Here is a 19,613-nt window from a genome sequence, read left to right on the forward strand (position 1 = left end):
ATGAACATCATTAAAATAAAGCTCTGCTAACTAGGAACTGACAGTGTCTTCATAAGCAATGTTGCCTAAGGAACTGGATGCTTGTGAGAATTGATAATCAATGTATTAAATCAGCAGCTCAAAGCCAAACTAGGGCATATTCTGGTCTGATGGGCATTGAATACAGTGTAGAACATATCACGTGCCCTAAGAGCTTTGCTGCTTTATTATAAGGTGAGAACAACTTAATCCTCTCTCCATTTACCATCAAGACTCCGGAAAGGAAATTGGTTAAAATTAGACTGTCAAAACACATAAAAACAGCAACAAAAAAGAACTACTTAGGATGAAATACAAAATGCCACTACAGTGGTTTAGGATTGTTTAAGGACCATAAAAAAGATAATTACATCCATCCCCCAAAGTAAATCCCAAAGAAACTAAGACTGTAACTATCTTTGCAACCTATGGCAGGAGGCACTATTTGATTTCACTGCTGAGTTTCAGACTGGAGTGTCAGACAGTGTTTATATTTCAAAAGGAACACCAGTGAAGCAAAGAATCGTTCCAAAGCAGACCTAACGAATCACTCATTTCATTTAGAGAATTTGTAGGTGGGAGAGAGGCAAGAAACTGAGCAGCTGTGTATTGAAATAACTCTACTATTGATAAAATCTAACAAGCGGAGATTAGAAATTATGTATCAAATTAGATGCTATTAATCTTTCGCCTACCATGCATGTTTTAATATACAAAGGAAAAGGTGGTATTCTCCCTGACTGCCTGCTGTCCCCAGCAGCTCTGTGCACTCCAGTGAACAAAGAAAGAAAAAAAAAAAAAAAAAAAAAAAAAGACGGAAGTTTATTCCCTGTTCTGCTTTCTTCTTCCACCAATTTATTTGTCTTTTACCAGTTAGAAGAATGGACTATGTCCAACTGCCACCAAATTCCTGTGGGCAAGTCACTTCACTTCTCTGCTTTAGCTTCCCAATCTGTAAAATGGGAGTGAGAACACTTGGCTCTTTGCGAGAGGCTTGGGTGAAAAGTGCTTTATCAGGATGTATTCCTACTCCAACGCTCCCTTTGTCCCACGACCATCTGCACTGCAGGAATACTCCTCGCATGTTCATTTCATTGTGGTTTTTGGGACGAGGCACAGGAAACGTGGGCTCTCATGGACGCTCACCTCTCCGCAGAGTAGTGGTGTTTCACAGGTTCCCCTGGGGAGCTGCGAATGCCACGTAATTAAAACACAAGCAGGGGGCCTGGGTTCAGCTCTAAAGAAGTCAAAGCCAGCCCTAGAGATGTGCTGACAGTGCTATCACAAATGGCAGCCTCCCACCCCCTGAACACAGTCAAAGCGCTGGAGCTGGAAGCAGTGTCAAAGTGCTCCTTTTCATTCTCTCTCTTAAAAAATGGAGGATCAGCAAAAGCTCTAGGTGGAAGGGGTGAAACACCAGGAGATCCAGATGGGAAACTGGCCGCAGCACCATAGTGTTCATGAAGAGAGAGTCTTACACTTCATCTCAATATATTTCAGATTAGCCCTGCAAGCAATACAAGGACAGAGGTGTGCACAGCAGGGGCCGAGCAGCATGCACAGTAGGAACAGGCTGCACAGTTGAAGCGGTAGGAATGGGAATGAGGGAGAGAGGGGAGGATTGTGATATCTTGTCAAACAGTAGGGTAAGACTTTGGGAAACTAACGTGAGCCACACTTGGACTGCTGTGTTGGAATCAGTACTGTGCAGAACTGCTCTCAAAAAGAAAGGGAGTGTCTGCTTACAAAGCAAATGCCTCAGAACTGCTGCAGAATCCGTTCTGCTTGGGTTTTGATACAAGCATCTTTTGGTGTGGTAGCCTGTGCTGGGATGTCTGGACATGAAAAACTAGGACAAAACAAGCTCAGCGTCTAGGGACCCCTGGCTTTTGTCCTCAAACTGTGCAAGGTGGAAAAGCAAAAAGGTTTGAGTATTCCTGCAGCACCCTGTCGCCCTGCCCAGAAGATAACCAGCAGTGCCAGATACCTGATGCACAGCAAACTGCACACGGGGCAGAAAAACTCAAGAGGGTGAAGAATGCAGGGATTCCTTAAGGCTAGTATGTGTTGACAATACCAGGAAAACAAAGGGACATCAGGTCTGCATAAAGCTGCAGCAAAGCAGGGGCACCTTGTTATGTGTTGAAACTATGAGCATTAGAATGCAGGTTAACCACTTTGTTGCCGCTTACCATGCCAGGTGCATAGGACTAAGGGCACCTCCATCCAGTGCTGCCTGACGTGCCAGGTACATTCCCATGATGTTCCATTGAAATCACAACAGGCCATCAATAGAACGTGGCTGCACAGATGCTGAATGAAGAACCAGCAGGGACGCTGTTAAATGCAATTAAAAAACTGCAATCAAAATTGAAATGTACACGTCAAACGGCTACCTAATTCAAAGACAACAACTGCTTCTATCGTTAACCCCCTCTCAGACTGCTGAGCTGCACAGAGCAGGGATGTGCAAACGTTATGGGGAAATCCTTGCAAACATCTTGGATCCCCTTCCCTGGCAAGCTCCTTTCTCAGAAATACAAGAACCCAAAGAGCTTCAGATGGGAACACGGAAATGCTTGCCAGGGAAGAGCTGTCCGTAAGACACCTTCATTACCTCATTTTGCCCCTTGAAGGATATCTAGCAACTAGATATACTACAGAGATGGGCGATTTAGGAATGCTTCTACATAGTTAAAAGCTTCACACCACAATCTTCAGAGTCCCATACTCTGCACCAGAGGTGGGCAAACTACAGCCTGTGGGCCACATCTGGCCCATGGGAACCTCCTGCCCAGCCCCTGAGCTCTGGCCCGGGAGGCTAGCCCCTGGCCCCTCCCCTGCTGATTCCCCCCTCCGCAGCCTCAGCTCGCCCCGCCGCTGGCGCAATGCTCTGGGCAGTGGGGCTGTGAGCTCCTGGGGTAGCTCAGTTGCAGGGCTGCAGCCTGACCCGGTGCTTTGTGCTGCGCAATGACATGGCTGGCTCCAGCCGAGCAGCACAGCTGCCTGTCCTGGTGCTCTGGGTGGCACAGCTGTAGCGCTGCCAGCGCTCCAGGCAGTGCAGTAAAGGGGGTGGCGGGTTGGATAGAGGGCAGGGGAGTGTGGGGTGGTGGTCAGGGGGTGGGGGTGTGGATAGAGGTTAGGGTGGTCAGAGGGTGGGAAATATGAGAGCAGGGATCCTGAGGGGGGGGGGGTAGTCAGGAAGGGGGGAGGCGGGTTAGATGGGGTGGCAGGGGGCAGTCAGGGGCAGGGGTTCCAGGGGTGGTCAGGGAGAAAGGGTGGTTGGATGGGGCAGAGGTCCCAGGGGGCAGCCAGGAATGAGAGAAGAGGTTGGATGGGGCAGCGAGGGGCAGTCAGGGGCGGAGGGTTCCAGGGGCAGTCGGGGACAGGGAGCAGGGAGGGGTGGATGGGACAAGAGTCTGCGTGGGGGGAGGGCTGTCAAGAGGTGAGAAGCCCGGGTGGGGTGGTATCAGATAGGGGGCATTGGCTGGGCCACAACTGGCTGTTACCAACCCTCCATACAATTTTGGAAACCCGATGTGGCCCTCGGGCCAAAAAGTTTGCCCACCCCTGCTCTACACAATGCTTTTCGCATGGCTATTGAAGCAGCACTTAAAAGCTGCCACTGCCCTACCTTGAAATCTTTCTGTCATAGAGCTGCCATCGCATTAAGCCAATCTGGTTTCCTGTGGACCCCATTATATAGAGAAGGGGAAAGAGCCCATTATTCCAAGACAACACCTCAGGACATGCCTACCGCACAGGCACGACAGTGGCATAACTATGGTGCTGCAGCTATCCCGCGTTAGCGCCATAGCGTAGATGCTTCTTGCACTGACGGAAGAGGCTTTTCATCTACCTAGTTAATCAGTCTCTCTCAGAGGCAGCAGGTAGCTGGGTTTACACCAGGGATTAGATCAACCTAACTACAGCGCTCATGGCACAAAAATGTTCACAGCCCTGTGTGATGTAGCTCTGCTGGTCTAATTTAAGTGTGGACCAGGCCTCAGTGTACCACAATGATAATGGAGCTCTTTGATGGTTTAGGATTTTCACTGTGTCTCAGTAATTGAGGATTATACCAATTCATGGCAAACTACATTGTGGTCCCCACCTAAACCTTAGGTCAATCTAACTACATCGTTATGGGCTGTGAAAATATCATGTCCTGTGCGACACAGATAGCTCAACCACTGTAGACGCAGCTAGGTTGACAGAAGAATTCTTCCATTGACTTAGCTACTGCCTCCCAGAGAAAAACCCCTGCCATCATTGCAGGCAGGATCTACGCTGCAGTGCTGCAGCTGAATTTTGTTATACATTGAAATGTATCATTCAGAACCACCCTTTCCTGCTTAAAAGAAAAAATTATGCGCCTTCCCCGTTTTAAGTGAATGTTACACAGATGCTCCAGGCTTGTGAAATTTAATGCAACTCCTACAACTACAGAGCCTCCTCCCTCAGGGTTACCATAATCAAATAAAGAAGGATTACTGAGAAGGATAATCCTTTGGATGAGACATTAAATATGGGTCTCTTTATAGGGCTGGTTGTAAAAGTGGTATACACCACTTGTGAAATCAGGGAAGTAATTAAAACTAAATTTTGCCTCAAATAGGAGAAGAGCCCACAAAGCACTTTTAGTGCTGTGAATTTTGTTGTCAAGTGAACAGTTACACAATATGTCTGGGCCTGATAAACCTGGGGTTCAAGGACAGAACATGGCAAACACTCTTCCCCTTCCCCAGCTCCTCTTGGGTTAGGAGCACACTGTCTCCCAGCATCCCTCCTACTATTGGTCTGCCTGGAAGTCTGTGGACATTCCTCTTCCTCCCCTCCCCCAGAGGACTTTAAAGGAGCACAAGATAAAACTCAGGAAGAGGAAGGATGGTTGGTAAGTTTTCAGAGGGCATTTGATTTGGGTTCAGGCCTACCTGACTTGTCAGGCATAGTTTTTATGAGGGATTGTGTTGATATTTCATAATTTTCTCAGCAAAACTAGAAATTACAAACTACAAAGCTTGTCCAAGAGGAAATAAAACCCCTGCCTAGCTTCATAGGTACTCATGGACTAGAAACCTTGCCTAGTTTCACAGGACTCTCAGCAATGAAGTTCAGCTCCCTAATTAGGGAGCAAAATATTATACATTTGCACAGCTCTAGTTCTTTTTGCCTGCCTTGTGTGCCTGTCCAGCTGGGAGTTAATGATCTGATAACACTTCTCAAGTTAGTTACAATCCTGGCTATCACTTCCATGCCTCAGAAAAATCAATCTGCAATTTCCTTAAAAGGGATTGTTAGTAAATGAGGACCACTGGCCTTGCAGCTATAAAGCTCCTCCCTGGAGAGGATACAGAATGCAGAGAGAAGGTTCTTCAATCTGCCTGGACGTCTGCTGGGTTCAGGCCCAAAATATATGGAAAGCTGAACCAATACCACTTGTATCCTTACAGTTTCGTAACTAAGTCATTTTCATGCTGAAATAACAGGCTTTTGTATTAAAATTATAGCTGTCAAAACAGGCCAAATTGTTTATTGACAAGATTTCATCAAAGAGGTGAAATTTAAGCATTTACTCTCTTACTGACCCAGTTTACACTGAACCAGGATCGGCGGTGCAGAACTGGTTTAAAACAAGACCACTGCCAGTGTGAAAAGCCCAAGATGTGTTTAAACAGAGTGTCTGTATTCGCTTAGGCACAAGGGTTTTGGCTCCTGTGAACTGGAACCTTTACCTCTTGTCTCTTTCTGGAGTAAGCCAATGACATCCAGGCTGCAGGTAAACTACTGCTGAGTACACAATGGTGGCAGCATATGCCAACACTAACTCTGTGAAGCACGTGGAGATACCCAGCTTACGAGGGGGGTGCTGAGCAAGACATTAAAGCATTTCTGGAATCTGGAGTGAGACAGCAGCTCAAATGCAGATTTACACACAGATTACAGCAATTTGCTACTCACTACTGTGAAGCAAGAAGCTCTGCTCAGTGATTTCTGCTGTAAAAGGAAAACCAGCTAATAGAAACAACACAGAACTGTTTAAATAAAGATACATTTCCCACTGGTGGAGCCTCCCACTTCACACTGAGGCCAAGCTTCCCACTGGTCTCTGCCTGAGCTGCCCATCCCTAAGCAGAAATCTTGTACAGAACACGTTTGTCTACTGCTGCCCACATGAACCAGCAACCACGGAGCAGTGATATTTGCCTGGACTCCAGGGATGTAGCAGAACCATGAAACAAAAACCACAAGAGACAGGAGGAGCAGGTAGCAAGCAACAGACGCCAACACTCCTGCAACTCACAACTGGCTGAACAAGCTCACCAAAACCTGCATTTCGACAAAACCCCACCAGACAAAGGCGGCCCTAAAGCCAAGCAGTCATCTGACACAGCCTCTTATTTCAGAGAGATGTCCATATCCTTAAGCTAGGGTGACCAGATGTCCTGATTTTACAGGGACAGTCCCAACGTTTGGGTCTTTTTCTTATATAGGACCTATTACCCCCAACCCCTGTCCCGATTTTTCACGCTTGCTGTCTGGTCACCCTACCTTAAGCAGACCCAGCACACACAAGCAAAAAAGACACCCCTGACGCACCTACCAGCCAGGTCCCTTTGCCAGAAGCTGAGAACGGGAGACGGGATGAATCACTTGATTACCTTTCTGACTGTTCATTCCCTCTGGGGCACCTGGCATTGCCCACTGTCTGAAGACAAGATACTGGGCTACATGGACCTTTGGTCTGACGCAGTATGGCCGTTCTTATGTATGCAAAATTCATCTAGCTTCTTACAGCCAGTTAGCTTTGGGCCTTGATATACAGAGTTCTTCCTTTAAGATTTATCTGAATGTTCTAGACCTTTCGAAGACTTTCATTGGTTAATTCATAGAACAAGCGCTAATCCTGAAGTGGTAGGCTCCTAGGGACTGCAACGATGACACGGGATAGGACTAGAAGCCTTTTCTCTTCCTAGGACATGGCAGAAGGGAGGGACTCTTGTCTAGAGCAAGTCAAATGGTCAAGGTTTCCCCTACCTCCCCTGGCTTGCCATGTTTCACCTTAGGATGGCAGGCTAGGGGAGTGGGCATATAACAACTCCCTGCCAAAGCTGGCAAGTGACTCATGAGAGGTGGAAAGAAGTCCAGGAGATTCTTTGCCCATTCTGGGGACGGAATTTACTATGCTTTTATCTTAGAGCTTCAAGAATGAGCACATTTCCTCTTTGGGTTATAGGGTTAAAGCTGAAGTCCAAAACCTCCACGCAGGCAGGTTTCCCTTTTAATGATCTTCCTTTGCATAAAACTAGTGTGATTGCCAAACCAAGCGCCACGTACAATGGCAACCAAGTCCACCATCAGCACCAGCAAGATGCCCGCCTGACCTATGCGGCATCACAGAAAAACAACATCCAGACTCTACAGCCACTAACTTATAAACCAAGACAGCTACATTCTTCAACCCCATCTTTCGTTCTTCCAACCCCTACTTCACTTCCTTTCCAACAGGGCACTAGAGGAGAAACATGGTAAACCCCAGAGAATCCAAGACCACACACAGCAGTGTAGCCAAGCATCTTGCCAAGGATACAGCTAACGACACAGAGCTCTAGGTCACTGAGATGTACAGGCTGCTTTGGGGTGCATTGTCCACCCATTATTTATAGACTAACTCTTTGCTCAGTGTTAATGATTGTTTCTCCTGATCTGAAAGTGGGCACTGCACATGCACTGCTGCTGTCAGCAGAGTATTCAGAGCTGCTTAAGTCCTGTTCCAATGTGAAGTCATACTCCTCAGCAAACCCCAACGACACTCCCTCCAGCAGTGACAGTAAATAAAGAGGTGGTCAGGGATGGCAAAGGCACAAACATTCCCAATGTCATAAGAGAGGAGCTGGACATCAGAGTGCTGGCCAGCCTGCAGGATGGAGGAAGCAGTGGCTGTGGAGTTTAGTTGGCAAGAGAAGAGAGGAAAATCAGGTTTTAGATTTCCAGACCTGGTCTGCACTTAAAATTTAGATCAAGCTAGCTATATTGCTTGCGGGTGGGAAAAATTCACACCCCTGAGCACCACTGTTAGCCGCTGCTAAGCTAAACTTGCTCCCGGTGAAGACACAGCTACATCAATGGAAGAATTCTTCCACTGACTTAAGTACTGCTGCTTAGGGAGGTGGATTAACTACACCAACAGAAAAAAGCAGTTCTGTTAATGCAGGAAGCACCTACTCTATGGGCACTACTGCAGCTGTGCTGCAGCAGCACCAGTAGTGTAAACGTACCCTGGATCCTGGAGTGGGAGAGAGTGCCCCACTCAATCTCTGGCACTCTCCTTTGCCTGACTGTGGCTGTCTCTACCACTTGCATTGTTGCAATTGCCAGTAGAGAATTAAGAGTTAAAGTTTGTTAAACCAGGGTTCGGAGTGCTGAGAGAATGGGGCAGATCTGGAGACTGACTCTCCCACACAAGTCCCATTTATTTTGTGTCCTCCACTGAAGCTCCTGGGCTCCATGAGCTTTGCTGGTTGTGTCAAGAAAGGAGCATTCAACACAGAGCTGACTGCACAGTGTAATAACCCTATACACTCATTGCTGCAGCAGCTGTACTAAAACCCAGCGTGAAGGCAGCGATGGGAATAGCTGAGGAGAAGAGAAGGTATATAGGCACATTTTGCGCTGGTACAAGAACTTAGACCAAGCTATCATTCCACTTCTACATCCTGACTACCTGAGAGCACAGAAGTTGGGTGTGCTTACAAAGAAATAGATTTTATCACCACAAGTATGAAATGTTTGCCTAAACCCAAATGTCTGTGCAGCTAGTGATGAGGTAATGCATTAAACAGCGAAGTCATCATCCATCTCCTCAGCAAGAAATGAAGGAGGTGCCTTTGGCGCTCAGTTACCTCAAACAGCCATTATGCACTATGAATTGTTTGCTAAGTACTAACTAGTTCTTTTTCGAGTCCTTGCTCATATCCATTCCAGTTAGGTGTGCGCGCACCGCGTGCACATTCGTCGGAAGATTTCTACCCTAGCAACACTCGGTGGGTCGGCTGGGCGCCCCTGGAGCAGCACCGCTATGGCGCTGGATATATACCCCTGCCGACCCAACCGCCCCTCAGTTCCTTCTTACCACCCGTGTCGGTCGTTGGAACAGTGGAATGCGGTTGTACTGACCTCCACCTCCTCAGCTACTCGTAGTTCTCTAATTATTTTTTTGAGTATATAGTTCAAAGTTATATAGTTTTAGTTAATTTTTATCGTTCGTAGTTAGTGTATAGTTAAGAGGGGTTTGGGGATTAGCCCCTTCCCCGCACCAGGGCGCATGCCCAGCTCACTGGGTTTCAAACCGTGCTCAGCCTGTCATAAGCCGATGCCGATAGGAGTTCCACACGACTCCTGCCTTAAGTGCCTCGGGAAATCTCACCTGACAGATAAGTGTCGCATTTGTAAGGCTTTTAAGCTGAGAACAAAAAAGGAGCGGGAGTTTTGGCTAAAGCAGCTCCTCATGGAGGCGGCTCTTACTCCTCCGCCTTCGGCACTGAGTGCTGGTCAATCGGTGGGCACAAGCGCCTCCCTGGCACCGGACCGTGCTGGTACTGCCAAGGCCTCTCGGCACCGGCCGTCGCCGGCACCGAAGTCGACTCAGCACCGCTCCCTCTCCCCGAGGTCGAGAAAGCCTAAGACTCCTGCTGCTTCCGTGCCACCTGCACCGCAGCCAGAGAGCTCGTCTAAGTTGGATCGCCCGGCACTGACACCTGCCGCGGCACCGACGACGTCGGCACCATCGATTCCGGTCCCATAAGGGCCGTTGAGTCCGGTGCCTGTCAGCTCCCCGGCGCGAGCCATGGTTGAGCTTACTATTCCATCCATGCCAGAGACGTTCTCAACGGCGAGGGATCTAATTGCCATGATAGAGTTGATGCTGCCTCAACCCCCTGCACCGCCGGTGCGGGTAATACAGTCTATCGGCAAGCCTGCCTTGATAAGACCATCCTCTGTCGGCACAGCAGAACGACACCGTTCACGATCACGGTCCCGCAGACGTTCTAGGTCCCGTCGGCGCTCCCGCTCCCGACGCCGTTCGCAGTCCCGGTACCGTTTTCCTCCTCAGCACCAGTCAGTATCCCATTTGCTGGCCCACTACTCTCAGCACCGTTCCAGCTCCCAGCACCACTCCAGGCACCGTGACTCCCGTAGCCGCTCCCAACGTCGAGCCTCGAGATCTCGGTTGACTTTCCGGCACCACTCCGGTCACAGGTCCCGGTCTCGTTCCCGGTGCCGAGTAGAGCAAGGTCCGCTAGAGACAGAGACTCTGCCCAGGGGTTTTCAGCACCTCCATAGCCATCCAGACATGCATCAGTGTCATCCCACGCGGACAGCTCTTATGCTCAGGACCGCGATTTTGATGTGCCCACCAGAGTTTTCCAAGAGACCCAGGCCCAGGCCCAGGCCCAAGGACCCCATCAGTGGTCTTTCTGGACACCTTGGGCATACCACCAGGCCCAAGGCGTACCAGTAGTTCCATCCCACTCTGTCTCATCAGAGCACCGAGTGCCAGAGGCAACAGTTAGCCGTCCCCCTCTGACTGCTACGGAGGAAGCCCCAGTTCACCCACTGGACTCCCAGGTTCCACTGGAGCAGGAGGTCGCCCAAGAGCCAGAGGCCACACAGGACCCGCTCATCGCCGGCACCTCCTCTTCCTCTTCTCCAGATGAGGCAGTGGCAGGAACATCCTCCTCGAGCCCTCCTCCAATCGACTTGAGAGCCCATCAGGACTTCCTAAGGAGGGTAGCACTCAATACGAACCTCCAGGTGGAGGTGGTCCCGGAGGCAGAGGACCCGGTAGTGGACAGTCTATTGGCGGATGCCCCCACTAGAGTAGCCCTACCGTTTATTTGGACCATCCAGGCGAATGGCGATACTATATGGCAGTCCCCAGCCTCTATCCCTCCTGCAGCCAGGGGAGTCAAGCGTAAATATATGGTGCCCTCTAAAGGGTATGAGTACTTGTATGTCCATCCTCCTCCCTGCTCACTAGTCGTCCAGTCTGTTAATGAGAGGGAACGCCATGGCCAGCAGGCACCAGCCCCAAAATCGAAGGAGGCTAGGCGAATGGACCTACTTGGCCGCAAAGTGTACTCGGCAGGGGCCCTACAGCTCCGGGTGCCAAATCAACAAGCCTTGCTTAGCTGCTATAATTATAACACCTGGGTGGCAGTGGGTAAGTTTACGGAGTTTCTCCCTCAAGACTCCCGCCAAGAGTTCGCTGCCCTCTTGGAGGAAGGGAAAAAGGTGGCCAGAACTTCCCTCCAGGCCTCGTTGGATGCAGCAGACTCAGCAGCCAGGACTCTGGCCTCAGGTATTGCCATGAGGCGCATCTCATGGCTTCAGGTTTCAAGCCTCCCACCGGAGCTACAGTATACCATTCAGGACTTGCCATTTGATGGTAAAGGCCTCTTCTTGGAGAAGACTGACCCCAGGCTGCAAAGCCTGAAGGACAACAGGGTCATAATGCGCTCTTTCGGCATGCATACGCCAGTGACCCAACACAGGCCTTTCTGTCCCCAGCCTCACCGCCCATACTCTGTGCCGAGACAAAGACAGGACTTTGGCAGGCGGCGCAGCTGAGGTGGCCGCAGACGACCACCAGGACCCCAGGGGGGCCAAAATCAAGGTCCCTCAAAACCACCACCGGGACCAAAGACGAACTTTTGAAGGTGCACCTGAGGGCGGCGTACCAGTTACAGGCCAGGATCCCTCTCCTCCCTTCTTCAACCATCTCTCCTACTTCCTCCCAGTGTCATCCCACTTAACTTCAGATCAGTGGGTCCTACGCACAGTGGAGTATGGGTACCACCTCCAATTTATTTCAACCCTGCCGTCCCACCCTCCAGTCCTGTCCCTCTTCGGGGACCCCTCTCACGAGCAATTCCTCTTACAAGAGGTGTGGGCGCTCCCTGCCATAGGAGCTATAGAGGAGGTACCGATGGACGAAAGGGGCAAGGGGTTTTACTCCCGTTATTTCCTAATCCCCAAGTCGAAGGGAGGTCTCAGACCTATCCTAGACCTACAAGGACTCAACCAGTCTATGATAAAGTTGAAGTTCTGCATGGTATCCCTGGGGACCATTATCCCGTCCTTGGATCCTGGAGACTGGTATGCCGCCCTCGATATGAAGGACGCGTACTTTCACATCACCATCTTTCCTCTGCACAGGAGATACCTCCGCTTTGTAGCCAACCGTCAGCACTTCCAGTTTACGGTCCTGCCGTTTGGCCTTTCTACAGCCCCAAGGGTATTTACAAAGTGTATGGCTGTAGTCGCCGCCTACCTCCGCCGACGTCAGATACACATTTTTCCATATCTGGACGATTGGCTCATCTGAGGGGCCTCTGAGACACAAGTCACTCAGCATGTGGGCATCGTCAAGGACCTATTCACACGTCTAGGCCTAATGATCAATATAGAAAAATCCACTCTGGTTCCCATGCAGAGGTTAGACTTCATAGGAGCTACCCTGGACTCCAATCTAGCCAGAGCCTGCTTACCACAGCCGCGGTTTCAGGCGATGGCAACAATCATCCAAGGTCTACAGAACTTCCCGACGACCTCGGCTCGCACTTGTCTCGGTCTCCTGGGTCACATGGTGTCATAAACAGATGGTTAAGGGTTAATGTCTTTTTTACCTGTAAAGGGTTAACTAGCTCAGTAAACCTGGAACACCTGACCAGAGGACCAATCAGGAGACAAGATACTTTCAAATCTCGGCGGAGGGAAGCCTTTGTTTGTGCTTTTTGGGTTTTTTTTGTTCTCTCTGGGTTCTGAGAGGGACCAGACATGTATAGAGACTCTCCAATTTTCTAAAACAGCCTCTTCTGTTCAATTTAGTAAGTACCAGTTAGAAAGGCGGTTTAGTCTTTTGATTGTTTTCTTTATTTGCAAATGTGTATTTTGCTGGAAGGATTGTATCTCTGTTTGCTGCAACTTGTATTTGTGCTGGGAGGAGGATTTTCTCTAGCATCTATAAGCTGAAAGACCCTGTAACATTTTCCATCTTGATTTTACAGAGACAATTTTTACTTTTTTTCTTTCTTTTATTAAAAGCTTTTCTTTTTAAGAACCTGATTGATTTTTTTTTATTTCTTGTGTAAGACCCAAGGGGAGGAGGTCTGCACTCACCAGGGAATTGGTAGGAGAAAGGAGAGAAGGGGGGAGGAAAAGCCTGATTTTTCTCTGTATTAGGATTACTGTCTCTCTCAGGGAGAGTCTGGGAGGGGGAGAGAAGGGGGGGAAGGTGAATTTCCTCTCTGTTTTAAGATTCAAGGAGTTTGAATCACAGTGATCTCCCAGTGTAACCCAGGGAGGGGAGAATCTGGGAGGAAGAAAGGAGGGGAATGGTTTATTTCCCTTTGTTTTGCAATCCAAGGGGTTTGAGTCTGGGGGTCCCCAGGGAAGGATTTTGGGGCCAGAAAGTGTCCCAAAACACTATATTTTTGGGTGGTGGCAGCTCTATCATTTCTAAGCTAGTAATTAAGCTTAGAGGGGTTCATGCAGGTACCCCATCTTTTGGACGCTAAGGTTCAGAGTGGGGAATCATACCTTGACACATGACTGCCTGCACATTTGTAACCAAACACGCCAGGCTCCGCCTCCGTCCTCTCCAAGTTTGGCTCAACTCGGTATACTGCCTGGGCAGGGACCCAATAGACACGATAGTCACCATTCCCCCGAGCACCCTAGGCTCCCTAGAATGGTGGCTAACTCCCTCCCTGGTGTGTGCAGGGATGCTGTTCCATCCGCCCAACCCTCAATGTCCCTGACGACAGACGTGTCATCTCTCAGCTGAGGTGCTCGCCTCGGTCACCTTCGTACTCAAGGCCTTTGGTCATCTCAGGAGCTGGCATTACACATAAATGTCCGAGAACTGAGAGCAGTCCGCCTGGCGTGCCAGGTGTTGCAGCAATAGTTGCGAGGCCATTGTGTCTCAGTGTTTACAGACAACACAACGGCCATGTACTACATAAACAAACAGGGAGGGACACGATCCTCCCCCCTTTGCCAGGAGGCCATCCAACTCTGGGACTTCTGCATAGCCCACTCGATAGATCTGGTAGCGTCCTTTCTTCCAGGCGTTCGGAACACTCTGGCGGATTGACTCAGCAGGTCTTTCCTGTCTCACGAGTGGTCGCTCCACCCGGATGTTATGCATTCTGTTTTCCAGAAGTGGGGATTTCCCCACATAGACCTGTTCGCTTCCTGCGAGAACAGGAAATGCCAGATGTTCTGCTCCTTCCAAGGTCTCTCCCCAGGATCGATCTCGGATGCTTTCCTGATGCCGTGGAAGAGCCAGCTCCTTTATGCCTTCCCATCGTTCCCGCTGGTTCACAAGGTCCTGCTAAAACTCCGCAGGGACAGAGCGCGCATCATCATGATCGCTCCAGCGTGGCCCAGGCAGCCCTGGTACACCACGTTGCTCGACCTGTCGATAGCCAACCCAATTACCCTGCCACTCCACCCAGACCTCATAATTCAGGACCACGGCAGACTTTGTCACCTCGACCTGCAGGCTCTTCACCTCTCGGCGTGGCTGCTGCGTGGCTAAACCAGTCAGAGTTACGTTGCACTGCATCAGTACGACAAGTTCTCCTGGGTAGCAGGAAACCTTCCACTCGGTCAACGTATCTGGCCAAGTGGAAGCGTTTCTCCTGCTGGTGCGAAACGCTTAATCTTACTCCCACTGAGGTCTCGATCCCCTCTATTTTGGACTACCTCTGGTCTCTCAAACAGCAGGGCCTAGCAGTATCATCACTGAGGGTACATTTAGCAGCCATCTCTACCTTCCACCCAGGCAAAGGTGGCCGTTCTGTGTTCTCACACTCTATGGTTTCGAGGTTCCTCAAGGATTTGGAGCGCTTATACCCTCAAGTACGCCGCCCAGCCCCGACCTGGGACCTCAGCCTGGTTTTAACCAGACTTATGTCTCCCCCATTCGAGCCGTTAGCAACCTGCTCGCTACTATACCTGTCTTGGAAGACAGCTTTCCTTGTAGTCATTACATCAGCCAGACGAGTCTCCGAGCTTAGGGCTCTTACGGTGGATCCGCCGTACACTGTGTTCCACAAGGACAAGGTGCAGTTGCGACCACACCTGGCATTCCTCCCTAAGGTAGTTTTGGCCTTTCATGTTAACCAGGACATTTCTCCTGGTCTTCTTCCCGAAGCCATGCTCAACGCGAAGGGAGCAACAATTGCACTCTCTGGACGTCTGTAGAGCGCTCACATTTTATATTGAGCGGATAAAACCCTTTCATAAAACGCCCCAACTCTTTGTCGCGGTAGCAGACCGAATGAAAGGCCTACCTGTTTCCTCTCAGAGGATCTCATCTTGGGTAACAGCGTGCATCCGCACTTGTTATGATTTGGCTCATATTTCCCCAAGCCAAATCACCGCGCATTCTACCAGGGCTCAGGCTTCATCTGCCGCCTTCCTGGCTCGTGTACCTATCCAGGAGATAGGTCGCGCAGCTACCTGGTCCTCGGTCCACACCTTTGCTTGGCATTTTGCTCTGGTTCAACAGTCCAGAGATGATGCAGCCTTTGGCTCAGCAGTTTTGCATTATGCAACATCTCACTCTGACCCCACCGCCTAGGTAAGGCTTGGGAATCACCTAACTGGAATGGATATGAGCAAGCACTCGAAGAAGAAAAGACGGTTACTCACCTTTGTAACTGTTGTTCTTCGAGATGTGTTGCTCATATCCATTCCACACCCGCCCTCCTTCCCCACTGTCGGAGTAGCCAGCAAGAAGTAACTGAGGGGCGGTTGGGTCGGCAGGGGTATATATCCGGCACCATAGTGGTGCCACTCCAGGGGGCGCCCAGCCGACCCACCGAGTGTTGCCAGGGTAAAAATCTTCCGACCAACGTGCACGTGATGCGCGCACACCTAACTGGATTGGATATGAGCAACACATATCGAAGAACAACAGTTACAAAGGTGAGTAACCGTCTTTTCCTCAGCCCTCTACAGATTTCTACACCTCAGAGAAGTTTCCACTTCTGAGTGAGCTGCTAGAGACTATTGTCCTGGAAAGTCCTCCCCCTCCCACCAATAAAAGGCAAAAGAGTAAAAACAGTGACAGATTAAACTGGCCACAGATTCTTCAGGACAGGGCACGTCTTAATTTGTAAAGCACCATTTAACTTTACAGAGCACCAAATAAGGAGTAGTAAAGAATAAATCATCATGGAGCAGAGATGCTGTCTGTAAAATTGCAAAAACACGGCTGTTCCATACCTTAATCTGTGCTGTTGGTAGGACTGCTAGAGATACTGGTTGCCCTCAGCTGACTTACTCTAACAAGCACCCCTGTTTTTATTTTAGAGGTGATTTGGAAGATTTCCTATGCCAGACATCTGCTTTTATTGACACTGTTGAGATTAATCTTCCCCATCACCTCTCTGTTAAAACATTAAAAAATACAGTGGGAGATTTCTCTTCCCTTCATCCAGTATAGACTAATTTGCCAGTCTGCACCTGTGTACCACTAATGATTCATTCACAAAGCATTTGCGTCTGTCTAGGCATTTATACCATGCTGAGCACCATGGTAGCTGAGCACTTGCTTCATATAATTTGGAGGACCAGATTTTGCTGTTACTCCATGAGCATCTTGGCTGAGTCGGTAGAACCAGAGTCTACAGCACAGTAATGAAGAGTTCCCCACCGTTCTAAGCTCTCTTTTAGCTCCCCACCTTCCTATATTGCTGAGTTTTCACTCCTACACGTTCTGGCACTGGTTTCAAATACTGATTGAATTCAACATGGCATAATCTTAAGCAGATCCAACAGCACACCTTGCAAAATTCTGTTTGCTTGGGGGTGTGCGATTTTTTGTTTTCTGGAGAAGTGAGTGAGACCCCATTAGTATTTCCCATCACCACCACCACCACGATAAAGGCAGGCGAGTAGATATTGACCTGGGCAAGTATACTGTCGTAACAATTCAATTAAGCCAATATAAAGTACATTTTATGGGTTACAAAACAATCAAACCATGAGTATGGGGCAACTAGGAAAGTCCCATTATCAGGATTACCTATGGGTGTTTTGTTGGTAACTGCCTGAATACCCAGGGTTAAGTATTTCAAAAGTAATTCATCTTCAGTTACCACCTATGCAAACTGCTACTTTAACTGCCTATTAATTTGCTGAAGGACAGAAGCCTCAAGGAACATTTTATATGAGGACAGAATGGATTCCCTTAGTTCTTTAAGCTATATTAGCACAATCTCATTTGGCAATTGCCCCCAAGAGTGCTAGGGAGCAGAGAGGTGAGGCAAATTCTATTTATAGAGGATAACCCTGGAAGAAACAGGAGCTACTGGAGAATCAGCCATGAGGGGTGAGGCTGTGACAATGCTGAATCTAGCAAGAGGTGCAGAAGCACAGTCTTTGTGACAAAGAAAGCTCTCACAACATGCAATAGGTGGGGCCACGTTCAAGTTTTAGGCTTGATTGGCAGGTTTCATAGGCACTCCTGAGGAGAATTCACATAGGTGTATTCAAAAGCTCCTGCAGGAGTGAAGAACTAAAGGCTATTTAACTATAAAAGACTGCTGAGTCACTTCCTAGAGTGCTCTCCCCTTCCCACTTGAAGGGGTGGGCGGTAAAAACAGCAGGCTGGACTGAAACTATTGCACTGGTTTAAATGGAGTAGTTGTTCCCAATAAGTTTATAGCCATCAGATAAGAGTCTGGCCCAACGAAACAGAACAAATTCTATCAACAACCACCACCTCCAGGAATATGGATGCTACACATCATGGGGAAAAAGTATTGTTACCACTCTGCCATTTCCATCTGAGCCCACTAAAATAAAGTAACAGCATCAAGGTGCTCTCTAGAAGGCATGCTGATGTGCTCTTCGGAAGAATATATTTGGACTAAAACTTCACTCTTGGCATGGTGTATTCTCAACACCTGTACCCAGTATTTAACTGCCATCACCTGCAGGATCTTGGCTGAACAGCATTTACAACCCTACCATTGAGGTGTGCTAACTTAAATTCAGGCATCATTGTGCCACAGTGCAAGTGCATCAGCACAAGTTCTGCATCCTTGCTCCCTCAAACACACACCTGGTGAGGCTCAAGCAGGTGAAGAAACTGCACTAACCAAGAACCCTAACCACTCTAGGTCAGAAACAGCCATACTCGGATGCAATCCAGCGGTCTTTAACCTGTGGTTGGTTGATTGCCTAATCAATCTACTACCCTAGCTATACAGTATTCAAGGTGATTTCTCTAAGAATTCGGCAGAGATGTTCGTCTTTTTTTAATAAAATAAACTGCTTTTCCATTTAAAAGAATTAGAATAGCAAAAACCGCCTCACCATACATACATCCTGCACCAGGAAACTAGTCCATCCTGCAACAGGAGGAGAAGATAATGCATTAGTAGTAGGTCTTCTCCATGCTCTACTGTGATGCTAATGTTTTCAGAGGCTTTTCTCCTCAGCTTCCTTACTAATACCACTATTCCTGCAGACCTAAGAATAACAACGACAATATACCCGTATTCCAGAGTTCATGTATCTCTGAGTTCTCACAAAGTTAGTCCTTGCATATCCAGGTCTCCCACTGAAGTCAATGAGAGTTTTGTAACAAGGTATTTACTGGGCCCCTCGTCATCTTACACAGGGGAGAAATCCTAGATGGCTGGGAGCAGCCTGGAGAAACATTCCACTTTCAAAGGGGGTTATTTTCTTTTTTAAAAAACACTCACTTTTTTTAGCCAATTTTTCATCAGTCTGGTTTAATGCATCCCAGCTGTACATGAGAATGCTGGCTCCCCCACAGAGATATTCCCAACTGTACATATTCATTTCTGAACAGGTAATGGGTCTTGGCACAGCTGCTGGATCCTATGCAGAGGTTGGTTGTGACATGTTGAGAAAGGAGTTGAATTCTCATCTCCTGTTCTAACTGGGAGACAATTCAATGAATACACCCAAGAACCTGATTTTTTACTACGTTTTACTGTTCACATTTTTATTTTCGGTGCTATTGCTCTCTCCCACTGATTGTGCCCTGACTATTTAGCAAAGAGATTCTCCAACACCCCTTCCTGGAGTTTCTAACATGGAGAACTCAACATAGCTTTGTTGGATTTAGCTGGTATACAAAGAACGGACATCACTGACAGCCACAGAAACATCTACAGTGCTAACAGCAGGGCTTATGGGTAGCTTCTGTCCCTGAAACTGCAGAGCCAACAAAGGGATCTTGGACAGCAGGCTTGGTGTCTCTCAGAAGAAAACTGTCTTTAAAAAAAAAAAGGTCTTAGTAATAAAGTGGAGGATATAAACAGATCTTTGGAATTCTGCATTCTCTCCATGACTAGGGTAGTTTTAATAGTAATTCCTGTATTGGGCCTAAACACACAAGCTGATATTTACAAAAGGAGCCTAAGAGTATGTCTACACTACAATTAAAAACCCATAGCTGGCCAGTGCCAGCTGACTTGGACTCATGGGGCTCAGGCTGAGGGGCTGTTTAATTGCAATGTAGATGTCCAGATTTGGGGCTCTAG

General features: G+C 48.5%; 1 protein-coding gene across 1 annotated transcript in view; it reads right to left on the reverse strand.

The window, feature by feature from the left end:
* The window catches only part of HIC2 (HIC ZBTB transcriptional repressor 2), a 120,611-nt gene that overhangs the window by 15,230 nt on the left and 85,768 nt on the right, over positions 1 to 19,613 (reverse strand). The window contains exon 2 of the mRNA XM_050923990.1: positions 2,211 to 2,355. The gene's annotated coding sequence lies outside the window, so the exon portion shown is untranslated. The remainder of the gene's footprint in view (positions 1 to 2,210; positions 2,356 to 19,613) is intronic.

The sequence above is a fragment of the Gopherus flavomarginatus genome, chromosome 15 (genome assembly GCF_025201925.1).
Source record: "Gopherus flavomarginatus isolate rGopFla2 chromosome 15, rGopFla2.mat.asm, whole genome shotgun sequence".
Classification (NCBI taxonomy): domain Eukaryota; kingdom Metazoa; phylum Chordata; order Testudines; family Testudinidae; genus Gopherus; species Gopherus flavomarginatus.